Consider the following 19063-nt stretch of genomic DNA (forward strand, 5'->3'; position numbering starts at 1 on the left):
ATTATCCATCCATCCATCCATCCATCCATCCATCCATCCATCATCTACCGCTTATCTGGGGCCGGGTCGCGGGGCAACAGCTTTAGCAGGGAAGCCCAGACTTCCCTCTCCCGAGCTAATTCTTCCAGCTCTCCCCGGGGGATCCCGAAACGTTCCCAGGCCAGCTGGGTGACATAGTCTCTCCAGCGTGTCCTGGGTCTTCCTCTGGGTCTCCTCCCGGTGGGACATGCCCGGAACACCTCACCAGGGAGGCGCTCAGGAGGCATCCGAATCAGATGCCCAAGCCACCTCATCTGGCTCCTCTCGATGTGGAGGAGAAGCCGCTCGACTCTGAGCCCCTCCCGGATGAACGAGCTTCTCACCTTATCTCTAAGGGAGAGCCCGGACACCCTGCGGAGAAAACTCATTTCGGCCGCTTGTATCCGGGATCTCGTTCTTTCGGTCACGACCCATAGCTCGCGACCATAGATGAGGGTTGGGACGTAGATCGACCGGTAAATTGAGAGCTTCGCCCTTTGGCTCAGCTCCTTCTTCACCACGACAGACCGATACAACGTCCGCATCACAGCAGACGCTGCACCGATCCGCCTGTCGATCTCCCGCTCCCTCCTTCCCCCACTCGTGAACAAGACCCCAAGATACTTGAACTCCTCCACTTGGGGAAAGATCTCCTCCCCAACCCGGAGGGGGCACTCCACCCTTTTCCGACTGAGGACCATGGTTTCAGATTTGGAGGTGCTGATTTTCATCCCAACCGCTTCACACTGGGAGCGAAACGCTCCAGTGAGAGTTGGAGAGCCCCGTTTGAAGGAGCCAACAGCACCACATCATCTGCAAAAAGCAGGGATGCAATACTGCGGCCCCCAAAACGCTTCGGCTGCGCCTAGAAATTCTGTCCATAAAAGTTATGAACTGAATCGGCGACAAAGGGGCAGCCTTGGCGGAGTCCTACCCCCACTGGAAACGATTCCGACTTACTGCCGGCAAGGCGAACCAAACTCTGACATCGGTGGTATAGTGACCGAACAGCCCATATCAGGGGGTTCGGTACCCCATACCCACGAAGCACCCCCCACAGAACTCCCCGAGGGACACGGTCAAACGCCTTCTCCAAGTCCACAAAACACATGTAGACTGGTTGGGCGAATTCCCACATACCCTCAAGGACCCTGCTAAGGGTGTAGAGCTGGTCCACTGTTCCACGGCCGGGACGAAAACCACACTGCTCCTCCTCAATCTGAGGCTCGACTTCCTGACGCACCCTCCTCTCCAGCGCCCCTGAATAGACCTTACCAGGGAGGCTGAGGAGTGTGATCGCTCTGTAGTTGGAACATACCCTCCGGTCCCCCTTTTTAAAAAGAGGGACCACCACCCCAGTCTGCCAATCCAAAGGCACTCTCCCCGCTGGCCATGCGATGTTGCAGAGGCGTGTCAACCACAACATCCCCACAACAGCCCCACAACATCCAGAGCCTTGAGGAAGTCCGGGCGGATCTCATCCACCCCTGGGGTCTTGCCACCGAGGAGCTTTTTAACCACATCTGTGGGAGATGTGGTTAAAGAGATAGGAGAGCCCTCCTCAGGGACCTCAGATTCTGCTTCCTCCAAGAAAGGCGTGTTGGTGGAGTTGACGAGGTCTTCGAAGTACTCTGCCCACCGATTTACAATGTTCCGAGTCGAAGTCAGCAGCGCCCCATGCCCACTGTACACAGTGTTAGTGGTTCACTGCTTCCCCCTCCTGAGACATTGGCTGGTGGACCAGAATTTCCTCAAAGCCATCCATAGCCTCACTGAACTCTTCCCAAACCCTGGTTGCCTCTTTGGGCTGAGCCCGGCTGGGCCCCATTGGTGTAGGCCCGGCCACCAGGCACTCGCCAATGAGTCCCACCTCCAGGCCTGGCTCCAGAGGGGGGCCCCAGTGATTCACGTCCGGGCAAGGGAAACTGAGTGCCATTTATTTTATTCATCATAAGGGGTTTATGAGGCCATGCTTTGTCTGGTCGCTCATCTCGGACCTGTTTTCCATGGGTGACCCTGCCAGGGGCATAAAGCCCCAGACAACTTAACTCCTAGGATCATTGGGACACACAAACCCCTCCACCACGGTAAGGAGACGGTTCACGGAGGGGAAAATGGTCATTTGATCACTTTTAATTTTTTTAAAAGAAATACATTTCTTTTAAATGTGAGCCTTTGTGACAAAAGAAAAGTCCTCCTGATATTATTGCATGTAATGCTCGATTTCATTTGATTTTTTAATTTTATTTCACAATTACTGCTGACCATGACATTACATGCTGTCCTATACAGAATGGATTTTTGCAACTACTAACAGAGTCAAATATAATATGAGGAAAAAAATGTTTCCAGATTTACCCTCTACAAGTTCTCAATTTGATTTCTCAAGATGGAGGCTTCTGTTGCCATCTCTTCCTCTGTTCTCCACTTTGAGGGCACATCCTCATCTTGGCCATCATGTTTTTGGAACTGCAAATACAAATGACAGCGCAATATTCAAATGTGAAAAGACTTTTGGAGGCTAAGATCAAGGCGGCCCGGAAAGATGTGAGTCAATTGACGGAGGCCCACAGAGGTGTGATGAAAAGGCCTACCATACCTGAAGCACTCGAAACTGCCAAACAAAGGCTCCAAGCCTTGTCCAGTCGCCTAAAGCGGTACACGAAAGAGAATGAGGCCAGACGAATAAACAGGCTGTTCGCAACACAACCTGCGAAAGTGTACGCTCAGTGGCAGGGTCCTAACAACAGAGCTGACCCACCAAGACTGGAAACTGAAAGGTACTGGAAAGGCATATGGGAGAAGGAGGTTGCACATAACAGCAGTGCACAATGGCTGGTGACCCTGAGAGAGGAGCACAGCAACCTCCCTGAACAGAACCCGGTTACCATAACAGTGGCAGACATACAGGAAAGAGTCTCAGATATGAAGAACTGGTCCATACTTCCTGGCTAAAGAAACTCACAGCACTCCATGAGCGCCTAGCAGTACAAATGAACCAGCTGCTGAGGGATGGGACTCACCCAGAATGGCTAACCGAAGGGCGAACGATACTGATCATGAAGGATCCCTCGAAGGGTGCAGCCCCATCCAACTATCGGCCAATAACCTGTCTCTCCACAACATGGAAGCTCATGTCAGGCATCATTGCGGCTAAGATAAGTGGACACATGGATCAATACATGAACGAAGCACAGAAGGGCATTGGTAGAGATACCAGAGGAGCCAAACATCAGCTCCTGGTTGACAGAACAGTCGCAAAAGACTGCAGGTCCCGACGTACCAACCTGTGCACAGCCTGGATTGATTACAAGAAAGCCTATGACTCGATGCCACATACATGGATCACTGAATGCTTGGAGCTGTATAAGGTGAACAGGACCCTAAGAACCTTCGTTGCGAACTCAATGAGGATGTGGAAAACCACACTTGAAGCCAATGGCAAGCCACTTACCCAAGTGTCCATCAAATGTGGCATATACCAAGGTGATGCACTCTCCCCACTGCTGTTCTGCATAGGACTGAACCCCCTAAGCCAAGTAATCACCAAGACAGGCTGTGGATACCGCCTCAGAAATGGAGCTACAATCAGTCACCTCCTCTACATGGATGACATAAAGCTGTATGCTAAGAGCGAAAGGGACATAGATTCCCTGATCCACACAACCAGGATCTACAGCAGCGACATCGGGATGTCATTCGGGCTTGAGAAATGTAGTCGGATGGTGACTAAGACAGGAAAGGTAGTCCGCACTGAAGGGGTCTCACTCCCCGAAGGAACAATAGCAGACATTGAGGACAGACAGCTACAAGTACCTCGGAATACCACAAGCCAATGACAACCTCGAACTGGCCACAAGGAAAGCGGCTACGGCCAAATACCTCCAGCGAGTGAGGCAAGTCCTAAGAAGCCAGCTCAATGGCAAGAATAAGACCCGGGCAATAAACAGCTATGCCCTGCCAGTGATCAGATACCCTGCAGGAATAATAAGGTGGCCAAAGGAAGAGATTCAGACCACGGACGTTAAGACTCAAAAGCTTCTAACCACAAATGGAGGGTTCCATCCCAAATCCAGCACCCTGAGACTGTACGCAAGCCAAAAGGATGGAGGCCGGGGACTAGTGAGTGTGAGAGCCACTGTCCAGGATGAAACATCCAAGCTCCATGAATACATCAAGGAGAAGGCTCCAACGGATGACGTACTCAGAGAATGTCTCAGACAATGGGGAACAGAAGATGAGGCGCTGGAAGAGGGACCATCATGGGAGGACAAGCCCCTACACGGGATGTACCACCGGACCATAACTGAAGTGGCTGATCTCAAGAAGTGCTATCAGTGGCTAGAGATGGCTGGCCTGAAGGACAGCACAGAGGCACTCATCCTGGCTGCTCAGGAGCAGGCCTTGAGCACCAGAACCATCGAGGCCCAGATATACCACACCAGACAAGACCCAAGGTGTAGGTTGTGCAAAGAGGCACCTGAGACGATCCAACACATAACTGCAGGGTGTAAGATGCTGGCAGGGAAAGCCTACATGGAACGCCATAACCAGGTGGCTGGCATAGTCTACCGAAACATCTGTGCGGAGTATGGACTGGAAACCCCAAGGTCAAAATGGGAAACACCTCCGAAGGTGGTGGAGAATGACAGAGCGAAGATCCTGTGGGACTTCCAGATCCAGACTGACAAGATGGTAATGGCGAACCAACCAGATATCGTGATCATAGATAAAGGGCAGAGGAAAGCCGTTGTAGTGGATGTAGCGGTCCCAAGTGATGGAAACATCAGGAAGAAGGAACATGAGAAACTCGAGAAATACCAAGGGCTCAGAGAGGAGCTGGAGAGAGCTTGGAAAATAAAGGTGACAGTCGTGCCTGTGGTGGTCGGAGCACTCGGGGCAGTGACCCCCAAACTAGATGAGTGGCTGCAACAGATCCCGGGAACAACATCGGACATCTCAGTCCAGAAATGTGCAGTGCTGGGAACAGCAAGGATACTGCGCAGAACCCTCAAGCTTCCTGGCCTCTGGTAGAGGACCCGAGCTGAATGAGGGACGGACACCACCCGAGGGGTGAGATGAGGATTTTTTTTTTAATGTATAATGTGAAGTACACAGAACACTATTCGTCTAAATTTGGTAAAGGTTAGATATGGATCAGACTGGTCGAGTTCAAGTTACTTTAAGCAACTGGGGTGTAAAACATTAGGTGACCAGCGTATCAAAAAAGGGATTTCAAAATCAGGATCATTTTGATCCAGATTACAGTTTGGAGAATTGGGCATTTTAATGCTAAATGCTTTGCATGAGCTTTTCCTTTACATTGCGATCCATCCATCCATCCATCCATCTTCTACCGCTTATCCGGGGCCGGGTCGCGGGGGCAACAGCTTTAGCAGGGAAGCCCAGACTTCCCTCTCCCTAGCTACTTCTTCCAGCTCTCCCCGGGGGATCCCGAGGAGTTCCCAGGCCAGCTGGGTGACATAGTCTCTCCAGCGTGTCCTGGGTCTTCCTCGGGGTCTCCTCCCGGTGGGACATGCCCGGAACACCTCACCAGGGAGGCGTTCAGGAGGCATCCGAATCAGATGCCCAAGCCACCTCATCTGGCTCCTCTCGATGTGGAGGAGAAGCGCCTCTCCCGGATGACCGAGCTTCTCACCTTATGTCTAAGGGAGAGCCCGGACACCCTGCGGAGAAAACTCATTTCGGCCGCTTGTATCCGGGATCTCGTTCTTTCGGTCACGACCCATAGCTCGTGACAATAGATGAGGGTTGGAACTTAGATCGAACGGTAAATTGAGAGCTTCGCCCTTTGGCTCAGCTCCTTCTTCACCACGACAGACCGATACAACGTCCGCATCACAGCAGACGCTGCACCGATCCGCCTGTCGATCTCTCGCTCCCTCCTGCCCTCACTCGTGAACAAGACCCCAAGATACTTAAACTCCTCCACTTGGGGCAAGATCTCCCCCCCGACCCGGAGGGGGCACTCCACCCTTTTCCGACTGAGGACCATGGTTTCAGATTTGGAGGTGCTGATTTTCATCCCAACCGCTTCACACTCGGCTGCGAAACGCTCCAGTGAGAGTTGGAGAGCCCTGTTTGAAGGAGCCAACAGCACCACATCATCTGCAAAAAGCAGGGATGCAATACTGAGGCCCCCAAAACGGACCCCCTCAACGCTTCGGCTGCGCCTAGAGATTCTGTCCATAAAGGTTATGAACAGAATCGGTGACCAAGGGCAGCCTTGGCGGAGTCCTACCCCCACTGGAAACGATTCCGACTTACTGCCGGCAATGCGAACCAAACTCTGACATCGGTGGTACAGTGACCGAACAGCCCGTATCAGGGGGTTCGGTACCCCATACCCTCGAAGCACCCCCCACAGAACTCCCCGAGGGACACGGTCAAACGCCTTCTCCAAGTCCACAAAACACATGTAGACTGGTTGGGCGAATTCCCACATACCCTCGAGGACCCTGCTAAGGGTGTAGAGCTGGTCCACTGTTCCACGGCCGGGACGAAAACCACACTGCTCCTCCTCAATCTGAGGCTCGACTTCCTGACGGACCCTCCTCTCCAGCACCCCTGAATAGACCTTACCAGGGAGGCTGAGGAGTGTGATCCCTCTATAGTTGGAACACACCCTCCGGTCCCCCTTTTTAAAAAGAGGGACGACCACCCCGGTCTGCCAATCCAGAGGCACTCTCCCCGTTGACCACGCGATGTTGCAGAGGCGTGTCAACCAGGACAGCCCCACAACATCCAGAGCCTTGAGGAACTCCGGGCGGATCTCATCCACCCCTGGGGCCTTGCCACCGAGGAGCTTTTTAACCACATCGGTGACTTCAGCCACAGAGATAGGAGAGCCCACCTCAGAGTCCCCGGGCTCTGCTTCCTCCAAGGAAGACGTGTTGGTGGAGTTGAGGAGGTCTTCGAAGTACTCTGCCCACCGGTTCACAACGTCCCGAGTCGAAGTCAGCAGCGCCCCATCCCCACTGTACACAGTGTTAGTGGTGCACTGCTTCCCCCTCCTGAGACGTCGTATGGTGGACCAGAATTTCCTCGAAGCCGTCCGGAAGTCGGCTTCCATGGCCTCACCAAACTCTTCCCACGCTCGAGTTTTTGCCTCGGCGACCACCGAAGCCGCGTTCCGCTTGGCCAGTCGATACCCGTCAGCTGCCTCTGGGGTCCCACAGGCCATAAAGGCTCGATAGGACTCCTTCTTCAGCTTGACGGCATCCCTTACTGCTGGTGTCCACCAGCGAGTACGGGGGTTGCCGCCACGACAGGCACCAACCACCTTACGGCCACAACTCAGATTGGCCGCCTCAACAATAGAGGCACGGAACATGGTCCACTCGGGCTTAATGTCCCCCGCCTCCCCCGGAACATGGGAAAAGCTCTGTCGAAGGTGGGAGTTGAAACTCTTTCTGACAGGGGATTCCGCCAGACGCTCCCAACAAACCCTCACAATTCGTTTGGGTCTGCCAGGACGGACCGGCATCTTCCCCCACCATCGGAGCCTACTCACCACCAGGTGGTTATCAGTTGACAGCTCCGCCCCTCTCTTCACCCGAGTGTCCAGAACATGCGGCCGCAAATCCGATGATACAACTACAAAGTCGATCATCGAACTGCGGCCTAGGGTGTCCTGGTGCCAAGTGCACATATGGACACCCTTATGCTTGAACAAGGTGTTCGTTATGGACAATCCATGGCGAGCACAGAAGTCCAATAACAAAACACCACTCGAGTTCTGATCGGGGGGGCCGTTCCTCCCAATCACGCCCCTCCTGGTCTCACTGTCGTTGCCCACGTGAGCATTGAAGTCCCCCAGCAGAACAAGGGAGTCCCCAGCAGGAGTACTCTCCAGCACACCCTCCAAGGACTCCAAAAAGGGTGGGTATGCTGAGCTGCTGTTTGGTGCATACCCACAAACAACAGTCAGGACCCGTCCACCCACCCGTAGGCGGAGGGAGGCAACCCTCTCGTCTACTGGTGTGAACCCCAATGTACAGGCACTGAGCCGGGGGGCAATGAGTATGCCAACACCTGCTCTGCGCCTCTCACCGTGAGCAACTCCAGAGTGGAAGAGAGTCCAGCCCCTCTCGAGAGAAATGGTACCAGAACCCAGGCTGTGTGTGGAGGCAAGTCCGACTACATCCAGTCGGAAATTCTCTGCCTCACACACCAGCTCGGGCTCCTTCCCTGCCAGAGAGGTGACATTCCATGTCCCAAGAGCTAGCTTCTGCAGCCGAGGATCGGACCGCCAGGGTCCCCGCCGAGGATCGGACCCTTTACATTGCCATACTTGTCTTTTCCCATCTTATTTTCTTCATTGGTTGCACCTGAACAAAACGCCTTTTGAATGTGTCAGTTGTCCGAATACATTTGAGCTCTGAAAATTGAGGTATTCTTTCTTAAAATTCCTAGGCATTTACTTAGTGTCATTTTTCAAAGACAAAAGTAACGCCTTTTGCCATTGCCTGGCCTTCACCGTGACTCTCCGCCTTCCATCTCCACACCATTTTTAAAAATGTCCACCACAGTGTTTCCAAATGTCCTCCACTGACCTTCAAGCTCTCCTGGAAGCAGTGAAAGTTGCCCCCCCCTGCAACCATCCATCCCATTTCTTTTAAATAAGGCCTGTCTTCCTCATTAAAGCATCCCTCAAACTGGCTGCCATTACGTTCGTCTTCAAACAAAAACGGACCTCACCATTTACATTTCAAGAAAATTCCACTCACAAACCAGGTGGTGACAAGAACTCATAAATTGAGTTCATGTGATCCACAAATAACATTTTAATTTACATCACGCAACCTTAACTCAATCTCTTATATAATGCTGCTGTATTTCTGATTTCCCCATAGTCCAGCTCTTCCAAAGCGTGTTCACATTTCCATCCCTCAATTTGTAGCTTTGTGAACTTAAAAAGCATTCATGTATGTCATTGTCCAGTGAGGACTGTCCCTGTTGTGCAGGAGCATAGATGAGGACATAATACAAGCCTGCAGTTAGGCTGTTTTTAATTTTTTCAGGGAATCCGACAGGAGCCTTGCTCAATCAGGGGGGATATTTTAAACGCATCTTTCCCCCACATTTTACAGCATGTCTAAGAATAATAATAAATGCTCTTGCGATGCGGAGGCCCAGTCTCATTCGGCTGAGCTGATCAGCTTCACCAGGGCCCGCCAATGACAACGGTCATGAGCCAGGTCCACTGCATCCTCCAGGGTAAGGCCCTGGTGTTTGAAATCCTCCCTGATGACATCAAGCCATCTAGTGTGGGGTCTGCCGCGTGGCCTTTTTAGCCCGCTGTCGCTGGATCAAATGAGAAGATGGCACGAGTTGGGTGTTCTGGGGGTAATCAGAGGAGATGTCCAAGCCAACGGATGCGCCTCTGAGCAGCCAGTCGGGATGCAGGGGGCTGAAGAGTATGTTTTCGGAGGTCTGAGTTGGCAACATGGACTTGCTGTCATAGCTGTTGATCCTCTTGGCCAGGGTCTTGTTTAAAGGCCAGGATTCTGCACCATACAGGAGGATGGGAAAAACTGCTGAGTTATAAATGTGCATCTTGGTCTTTTGGGACACTCAGTGGTGGCGCCAGAGGGGCCGCCACAGTGACGGTGTAGCCGCTGCCGCGAGGGCGCATCTGCAGTCAATCTCTGGCTTGAAATCGCCGCTGCTCGTAATAGTGGAGCCCAGGTAGATGATGGAATTGACGAATTGCACTTCGCCCGTGCCAAAAAACAGGAGGGGGGGGGGGCGTCACGATATACATATGTTTGGTTTTCTGCCAGTTTACTTGCTTTGCTTTGCTGCTTCTTTTTGGTATATGGAGAGAGCACAGCTGAGGTCTTGGAGGTAGTTGCTGAACAGAGTGGTGTCATCAGCGTATTCAAGGTCGGTCAGGTGGAAGTTGCCGAACGACACGCCTGAGACTTGCTCCCTGACTCGGATCATAAGGTGGTCAATGACACAGTTAAATAGGTCTGGAGCGGCCACGCAGCCCCGTCTGACCCTGCTGTTAATCGGGAACCACTCTGAGTCCTTCTCATTCACACGAACACAGCTCTGAGCTGAGTTGTTGTAGAGTCGCTGGAACAATGTGGTTATTTTGGGTGGCACCCCAAGGTATTTCAGAATGTTCCAAAGGGAGAGGTGGTCAACTGTATCAAAGGAAGCTTTGGGATCTATGAAGGCTATAAAGAGATGTTGGTCCTTCCGAAACTCTCTGACCTTCTCAACAATGAGTCTAACTGCGGAGATGTGATTTATAGTGGACCGGTTGGGCATGAAGCCAGCTTGTTGGGGGCAGCGATGGCTTCAAATGGCAGGAAGGGGCGGGTGAGAAGGACCCGGGTGAACAGTTTTGCGGGTATGGAGAGCAGTGAGATTCCTCTGTAGTTGTTGCAGAGATGCTTGTCGCCTTTCCGCTTCCAGAATGGCAGGATGATGTCTCGGTTCCAGTCTGTGGGGGTCTGTTCTGCCACCCACACATGGTTAACGATGTGGGTGAGCCACTGGGCAATGGAGATACCACCTTCTTTGAGCAGCTCAGCCCTGGCACAGATTCCAGGCACCTTTTTATTTTTTTGTGATTTTATTGCTGCTCTCACCTCGTCAATTGTGACTGGGTCCGTTTTGCAGTTGGGGTTGGGTGTGGTGGAGTTGGCAGCAGTAACAAGACAGGGGTCGGTAGGAACTGGAGGATGATGAAGGAGGTTGCTGAAGTGCTCTTTTCAGCGTTAAAGGCTGTCTATTTCTGTCACGTTGTGCCCGAAGCGATAAAATGATCGCTTCGTGCACAACAAGATAAGGAGGTGGATCCCCAAAATAGCAGACAAAGAAAAAGATGGTCTGAGAACAAATGAGTTTTAATACAAAAACACAAAAATACCCGTCCGGGAGCAACAAACAGAAAACGCTGGTCAAAATCAGGACCAGGAATAAAAAGAAGTAACAGAAAACGCTTGCGAGAAAATGGCAAGGAATATAGTTGGCAACAATAGGAATTCATACGAGTAGATATAACAACGTGCAATCACAGCCACAAGGCTACACGGCAACGAATGGATATGAACAGTAAGCGAGAGAATTGGCACGGCGTAGAATACTCCGGCAGTAAGTCAACTGCCCGAGCGCAAAGATAAAGCCCGTGTAATCAGTCCCTAATGGGTGACAGGTGTGTCGGCGGTAGGCAGGAAAAGCCTGCCCCCTGCTGGCAAACACGGGACGTGACAGTACCCCACCCTCAACGGACGCCTCCCGGCGGCCTACCCGGCTTGGTCGGATGAGCTGCGTGGAAGTCGCGCAGAAGGGACGGATCAAGGATCCAGGAGCGGGGCACCCATTGCCGATCCTCAGGCCCGTAGCCCTCCCAGTCGACCAGAGACTGGAACCCCCTTCCCCTGCGCCGAGAGTCCAGGATGGCACGAACCGTGTACACCGGGTCACCGTCGACGACCCGCGGAGGGGGGGGCGGAGTGGGAGGCGGAGCCAAGGGACTGGAAACCACTGGTTTGAGCAGGGAAACGTGGAACACGGGGTGAACCTTCATGGCGGGCGGCAGCCGGAGCCTGACCGTGACGGGGCTGACGATGGACTCGACCACGAACGGTCCGGTGAATCGGGGCCCCAGTTTCGCGGACGTGCCGGCCAGGCGGAGATCCCTCGTAGCCAGCCACACCTCCTGCCCCACCACGTAAGTAGGTGCCGGGCGCCGACGACGGTCCGCGATCTGCTGGTTCCGGGTCGCCGTGCGTGACAATGCAGCTCGGGCCTCTTTCCATACGCGGTGGGCTCGCTTGAGGTGATGCTGCACAGACGGGACCTCCACCTGTCCCTCCTGGGACGGGAACAGCGGCGGTTGATACCCGTAGGCTGACATGAAGGGGGACCTACCAGTGGCTGAAGAGACGAGGGTGTTGTGTGCGTACTCCACCCACGGTAGGTGGTCGACCCAGGAGGAGGGACTGCGCAGGCATACACAGCGGAGGGCCGCCCCCAGATCCTGGTTGGCACGCTCGGCTTGTCCGTTGGACTGGGGGTGGTATCCCGAGGTCAGACTGGCCGTGGCCCCGAGGGATCGGCAGAACCGCTTCCATACGCGGGACACGAACTGGGGCCCCCGGTCCGAGACGATGTCCATCGGGATCCCATGGAGACGGAAGACGTGTTGAACTAGGAGGTCGGCGGTCTCCAGTGCAGACGGCAACTTAGACAGCGGAACAAAATGAGCCGCCTTAGAGAACCGGTCCACGATGGTGAGGACGACCGACCGCCCACGGGATGGAGGAAGGCCCGTGACGAAATCCAGGGCGATGTGTGACCAAGGTCGAGGAGGGATGGGCAATGGCTGGAGCAGTCCTGCCGGAGGCCTATGTGAGACCTTGCCGCAGGCGCAGGCGGAGCAGGCATTGATATAGTCCACCACATCCCTCCGAAGCTCCGGCCACCAGAACCGCTGGGTGACGAGATGCACAGTCCGGTTCACCCCAGGATGGCAGGCCACCTTGGACCCGTGCCCCCACTGCAACACCTCCGAGCGCAGAGGTGGGGGTACAAACAACTTCCCTGTGGGGCATCCAGCCGGGACCTGGACACCATCCAGGGCTTCCTGGATCTTCTGTTCGATCTCCCACCTCAACGCCCCCACGATGCACCGGGTCGGGAGAATGGTCTCTGGTGACCAGTCCCTCTCCACGGGGTCGTGGAAACGGGAAAGGGCATCGGGCTTGGTGTTCTTAGAGCCAGGAGAGTATGTGAGGATGAAGTTAAACCGGGTTAAGAATAGTGCCCACCGGGCCTGACGGGGGTTGAGTCTTTTAGCGGAGCGGAGATATTCCAGGTTCTTGTGGTCGGTGTAGACCGTGAACGGTTCCTTAGCCCCCTCGAGCCAGTGGCGCCATTCCTGTAGGGCGACGATTACAGCTAGCAGTTCGCGATTGCCCACGTCATAGTTGGACTCAGCTGTACTGAGTCGACGAGAGAAAAAGGCGCAGGGGTGCAATTTCTGGTCGACCGGGGAACGCTGGGACAGAACAGCCCCGACCCCCGAATCCGAGGCGTCCACCTCTACGACGAACGGGAAGTCCGGGTTAGGATGTTGCAATACCGGGGGATTTGTGAATGCGGCCTTTAAGATAGAAAACGCCGACCCCGCAGCCGAATCCCATTTGAATGGGACTTTTGTGGACGTCAGACGGGTCAACGGGAGTACCTTTTGGCTGTAGCCGCGAATAAAACGACCGTAGAAGTTAGCGAACCCCAAGAAGCGCTGCAACTCCTTCCGGTTAGTCGGTGTTGGCCAGTTCGTCACCGCCTCCGTCTTGGTGGGGTCTGCTCTCAGCTTGCCCTGCTCAATAATAAACCCCAGAAAGGAGATGACAGGTACATGGAATTCACACTTCTCTGCCTTGACGAAGAGCCTGTTCTCTAATAAACGCTGTAATACCAGTCTGACGTGTCACTTGGGTTCTTGAATTGATTGGGAAAAAATTAAAATATCGTCAAGATAGACGAAACAGAAAATGTTCAGCATGTCTCTCAACACGTCGTTGATGAGATTTTGAAAAACGGCGGGAGCATTTGTCAGCCCGAAGGGCATAACCAGATATTCAAAATGGCCAAGCGGGGTCTTAAAAGCAGTCTTCCACTCGTCACCTTTCCGGATGCAAACCAGGTGGTAGGCACTGCGTAAATCTAATTTTGAAAAGATTGTGGCTGACTGTAAAGGGGCGAAGGCGGAGTCCAGCAATGGTAGCGGATACTTATTTTTTACCGTGATGTCGTTCAGACCTCGATAATCCACACACGGTCGCAGGGATTTGTCCTTTTTTTTCAACAAAGAAAAACCCCGCACCTAACGGCGATCGCGATGGTCTAATTAGACCTGCAGCGAGCGAGCTGTTGATGTATTCCGTCAGTGCCTCGCGCTCGGGTTTAGACACCTGATACAGCCGTGAGGTTGGCAACGGAGCGCGCGCCTGCAGGTCTATGGCGCAATCGTAGGGTCGGTGCGGGGGCAAAGAGCGTGCGCGATCCTCGCTGAACACTTGTCGCAAGTCATGATAGCAGTCCGGCACTCCGTCAAGGCAGATAGTTTCGGGGATGTCGTCACCGGCACGTTCGTGCTGCCCTACGGCTGATCCTAAACAACGTTCATAACAGTTCCGGCTCCAACTCTCTATTGCCGGACGCTCCCAGGAAATTACGGGGTTGTGAGTCCTGAGCCAGGGCAAGCCGAGAATAACCGGAGCGTTACGAGACTGCATTATATAGAACCGTAGATGCTCAACATGGTTACCGGATATTTTTAGTTTTAGTGGTTCTGTTCTTTGCGTTACGACCCCCAGGAGGCGTCCATCGAGATCACAAACCCGCTTTTTATCGGCCAACTTCTCGACATAACAACCCAGGTCAACGGCGAAGTCGGTATCCATAAAACAACCATCAGCCCCCGAGTCTATCAGAGCCCTAACCCGCCGCGACCGGGACCCCTCAAATATCTCGCCCTCGAGTTCCAGTCTCCCGGTGTGTCCCGGCCGGGAGTCAGTTCGCCGAGGCGTGGGGGACTCCGCGCGGGGTCGGGACTCACAGTTTTTGGAGGGCGAGGATGGGGAATGTTCCGGTCGGCTGGGAGCAGCATGAGGTCCTCGTTGACTGCTGTCAGACCGAGCCCGATCGTTGAACCGGCGCCTTCTCTGCTCCGGTCCAACATTTTCGCCACCCAGCTGCATCGGCTCCTCCCCGCAGTACGTGGCACACCGGGACGGAGAACGATCACCTCCCCGCTCCCGGTTTCTCTCTCTCAGGCGGTTGTCCAATCGCAGGGAGAGCTCGATTAACTCCTCCAGGTTGGAGCTGTGGTCGCGAGTCGCCAGCTCATCCTTGAGCTCGGTGTTTAATCCACGACGAAACAGTCCGCACTGCGCCCGGTCACCGTAGCCACTCTGGGCGGCCAGAATCTGGAACTCGATGGAGTAGTCCGCCACCGATCGCCTCCCCTGGTGGAGTTCAAGTAGCCGGCCCTCAGCCTCTCTGCCCCGCACGGGATGGTGGAACACCCGGCGAAACGCCGCCACAAAGCCGTGGAATGAAGACCGGAGGCTCGGCTTCGCGTCGCTTGTCGCCATCGCCCATGACGCCGCCGGACCTGTCAACAGGCTCATAATATAGGCCACCTTCGCGGCGTCAGTAGCATAGAGGGAAGGTTGCTGGTCGAAGACGAGCGAGCACTGGTGGAGGAAGTACCCACACTGCCCGTGCTCACCCCCGTAACGTGGGGGGTGTGGAAGCGACGGCTCCCTCATCATAGTAGGAAATGATGCGGGTGCCTTAGTGGTGGCAGAACGAACTACGGGGGAAGGTATTTTCCGTTCCTCCAACCATAATAAACGGGGTTCGAAATCATCGCCCCTGTGAGCCAGCATGGAAACCGCGCTGCTGATCTCCGCAATGGCTTGGCCCTGCTGACTCAACTGTTGCTCTCGGCGGGACAGAGCGGAAAATTTTTTTTCTAAGTCTGCGGGATCCATGGTGGCCGGAGTATTCTGTCACGTTGTGCCCGAAACGATAAAATGATCGCTTCGTGCACAACAAGATAAGGAGGTGGATCCCCGAAATAGCAGACAAAGAAAAAGATGGTCTGAGAACAAATGAGTTTTAATACAAAAACACAAAAATACCCTTCCGGGAGCAACAAACAGAAAACGCTGGTCAAAATCAGGACCAGGAATAAAAAGAAGTAACAGAAAACGCTTGCGAGAAAATGGCAAGGAATATAGTTGGCAACAATAGGAATTCATACGAGTAGATATAACAACGCGCAATCACAGCCACAAGGCTACACGGCAACGAATTGATATGAACAGTAAGCGAGAGAATTGGCACGGCGTAGAATACTCCGGCAGTAAGTCAACTGCCCGAGCGCAAAGATAAAGCCCGTGTAATCAGTCCCTAATGGGTGACAGGTGTGTCGGCGGTAGGCAGGAAAAGCCTGCCCCCTGCTGGCAAACACGGGACGTGACAATTTCAGTGGTGATGCGATTTCAACTGGCATCCTTCGTGAGGACGGTCTTGATGCATGGTGTGATACGGGCTTGGCGCAGCATTTGAAAGGCCTGTCTACGGTCGTTGCGCTGTGCTGCTGATTCCATGCGTTCAGCCTCTTCTCCCCAGTATCTCTCCCAGTCAGTTGTAATTGCTGCATTTCGTGCTGCATTCAGCCTCCGGTACTCTGTGATATCACCGTGTAGGTGAGCAGCACGGCGGCGGTCAATGATGTCGAGGGTCAGCTGTGCGATCCATGGTTGCTTGGGAGGAGATCTTGATCTTCCCAATACATCCTGGGCAGACTGGTTGACCTTTAGTTTCAAAGTCTCCCAGTCCGCAATGTCATAATCGGCCAGGGTGGTGAAGCCATTGGTGATGAAGCGGCGATATGCAGAGGCATTGGTGGGGTCACAGAGTCTGGAAGACATTAAGCGTGGTTGTGGCCTGATAGATGGGTCTGCTCGTATTTTAAGTCGTAGCTGGGAAACCAACAGGCTGTGGTCAGTGTTGCCCAACTGTGCTCCTCTGAAGACCCTGCAGTTGGTGACGGAGGATCGCCAGCGGCGGGAGATGATGATGTGGTCTATCGCCTTCCGGGTTCTTCCATCAGGACTATACCAGGTCCAGTGATGGATCTGCTTGCGGGGGAACCACGTGTTGGTGATACAGAGGTTATTTGAATGGCAGAGGAGAAGCAGACGTTTGCCATTATCATTTGTGGCGTTGTCGACAAAGGTGGTGCCAATGGGTTGTGTTGGGGTTTGGTGAGATGGTCCTTCTCTGGAGGAGGAAGAGAAGGTTGCATCGGCGTCAGTGAGGATGATGACAATGTCATGTGCTGGGGTTTGGCTAACAACCTGATGGAGTTGGTCGAAGAAGGTGTCCTTCACTATCTCATTGGCGACATCTGTGGGGGCGTAAGCAACGATGACTGTCATCTTGCCATGTCGGTGGAGGAACCGTGCAGACAGGAGTCGATCGTTAATTGAGATCCAGCTGATAAGTGATTGGCGTGTATGTTTGGACATGGCCAGCGCAACTGCATGGAGGCATAGAGTAGCAAATGACTTTTGCATCATGTCAATGTGGTGCAAATGACTTAGACTTTTTTTAAAATGACTTTGCAAATGACTTTAGTCGTGTACAAAAGGGAGTTGGCTGAAATTCTTCCATCTCTGGCCCCGTATGGGAGTGGGAATAGATTCGTAAACAGTGGGACGTTGAGAGGATGTCCTGGGATGGGAATAGAGGACATTGCCAAACTCCCTGGCTGATCGGTACCCTCTCCATATTCTGAAATAGCAAGACTCCCTTGGGGTAATTTGGACAATTCAATGAAATGAAACCATTGTGCGCAATGAGCACTCATAGGTAATACCGTGATATTGTAGCGTTGAGTGAATAGTTGACTTAGCAGTGTTGCTTTTTAGTCTGAACTTTGGGGGATGGTAATGAAAGTGATGTCTCTTAGTTATTCATCGATTTTAGATTTCTCATTCTGTTGTTTTATATTGATATTTCTTGCTTCTGGTTGCTTGTAGATAAAAAAGGGAATGTGGCGAGAACTAGCAGATGGTTGCCGGAGAGATAGTTTGAGGCGGAAAATGTGAAGTTTTGTAGCCATATCAAAGAACATAAAATCAGCTACAGAATGTCTGTGCTGCCTGTTTGTGGGAATGTGGAAGTGGGTTCATCTGTATTGATAATTTACTGCATGGATGTCCAAACTTTTTGGATTGAAGACCACATTTGGTGAGTGCAGCTTCCAGTTGCTTTTATTCGCAATCGACATAATGGGCACCACCTGCTTTAATTTTTCACAGCGTTGGTTCCCAGTTACCTTGTCATGGTTTGCTTGTTTCATCTTGTACTGCCTCTTGAAAGTCAATTCCTTCTTGAAAACAACCACAGCCTTTTAGCAAATTCAACAGACACGGTTGTTTTGTATATAATTGAAAAAGAAATCCCAATTTCCACTTTTCATGGAAATGACAGCTCTCTCTGTCAAGTTTCCATTTCTTTGCTAGTCTACATTTTAGAAATGGGCTGGAAAGGGCCACACAAGGAGCATGCAGCGAGGCGTATGTTCGCAAATTCACTCCGACACTTAACACGACTCTGAGTGCGGCAAAACGCACGCCGAGCGCAATTCTGAAAAGCACCCGAGAGTGCTGCCACAGGTCTGCCGCCATCCTCTTTTGACATAAAATTGTTTTTTGCACATGTGTATTTTCTACTGTTGTCAACAATGCTGACATGATTAATTTTTTGCCAGATGCTACGGGTCGGTGTCAATTTAAACACGGACGCATTTGGCCCCCGGGCTGGACTTTTAGACAGGCTTGATTTACAATTGTATTTCATTTAGAATTTGCTTACGTGCAGTCTTTTGTTTTGTTTTGGTGAGGCCTGGGGGCAATCTGTTTTTTAATATTAAGGACTCTAATAATGAGAGGATGGCTAGGTTTGAAAGTTGGAGCAGAGCAGTTGATGGTTTTATTCCAGGGGGATAGAAGACACCGGTGACAGTGATGGGCTGATGTGTGTGGATTTTCATTTTGATGGCAGCATGTTCATTCCCTTTCTGTTTCTTTTGGCAAAGACCAAAATCAACATCACTAAAGTCATTTTTTTTCTTATAAGGATTGCTGCTCCTCCTTCGTGTGTGCCGTTCTTTTCTTATGAATTTGTGATTTGTTTGATAGCAGTGTTTCATTTCTGGAAGCCACAGAAGTGTTCTTTTCACTGAGCAGTTACTTCCCTTCCTTCTTCTTCTTCCTCTCATATTAATATGTAGAAAGGTTGGAGTATCCGTTCATGAAAATAACAAAAATAAGTAAATAAATAAAGATACGTGTTTGCCTTCGTTGAGGAGGATGTTGTGAGATTTCATACATTGATGTCTGTGAGTGCTTCCGAATGCTTTTGACTACTTTTTGAGATCATCACATCGCGGAGTCGGGGTGCGGACTGAGGGGTTTAA

The 19063-nt window shown here is 52.4% G+C and overlaps 2 protein-coding genes across 2 annotated transcripts in view; one reads left to right on the forward strand and one right to left on the reverse strand.

The window, feature by feature from the left end:
* Positions 1-4330, reverse strand: part of LOC127607140 (uncharacterized) — a 212966-nt gene extending 208636 nt beyond the window's left edge. The window contains exon 1 of the mRNA XM_052075265.1: positions 4251-4330. The gene's annotated coding sequence lies outside the window, so the exon portion shown is untranslated. The remainder of the gene's footprint in view (positions 1-4250) is intronic.
* fhit (fragile histidine triad diadenosine triphosphatase) overlaps positions 1-19063 on the forward strand; it is a 151126-nt gene that overhangs the window by 122006 nt on the left and 10057 nt on the right. The window lies entirely within an intron of this gene.

Source organism: Hippocampus zosterae, chromosome 9 (genome assembly GCF_025434085.1).
Source record: "Hippocampus zosterae strain Florida chromosome 9, ASM2543408v3, whole genome shotgun sequence".
Classification (NCBI taxonomy): domain Eukaryota; kingdom Metazoa; phylum Chordata; class Actinopteri; order Syngnathiformes; family Syngnathidae; genus Hippocampus; species Hippocampus zosterae.